The following is a 573-nucleotide window of genomic DNA, read 5'->3' on the forward strand; positions in this document are numbered from 1 at the left end:
ACTGCCTCCTGGTCCAAGTATAAGTTTCGCATTAGAACTATCAAGTGTTCTGGGATTCCCAGAGTCCCATTAACTTATTAAGTTAATAATGAACATACTGAGGAGAAAATACATGGGTTGTTAATCAGAATATGATGCCACACTTATTTTTAGAGTAGACTACAAATGGACAATATGTCTAATAAGAGCATTATCCATTAACAAAAGTCATAATCTCTTGCTTTGTGTCCAAACTTCATACTGTTTTATATCAGGGATTCCTTTATTAGTTAAGAAATAATTTGTAAGAATGTTAATATATAAAAGGACTTACAACCATTTACTTAGGTTAGTATACACTGGTAAATGGGCATAGTCACTATTTATAGTACTTTTGTAGAGAGGATTCAAATTGACATTAATATCTGGATACTTAAGGTAATGATTTAGGTTTCTCTTTTAGAGTGGGGACCTGTGAGAACCAGGTGATGAGAGGAGTAATTATAAAGACCTGAATCACATTTGTTCACCTGGTTTTACTCAGACTTAGCTGGTGGTCATTTTCCTAGTTTTTAAATATATTCAATTGAAATG

The sequence above is a fragment of the Elephantulus edwardii genome, unplaced genomic scaffold (assembly GCF_000299155.1).
Source record: "Elephantulus edwardii isolate Elephantulus edwardi_28Jun2011 unplaced genomic scaffold, EleEdw1.0 scaffold00078, whole genome shotgun sequence".
In the NCBI taxonomy this organism is placed as follows: Eukaryota; Metazoa; Chordata; class Mammalia; order Macroscelidea; family Macroscelididae; genus Elephantulus; species Elephantulus edwardii.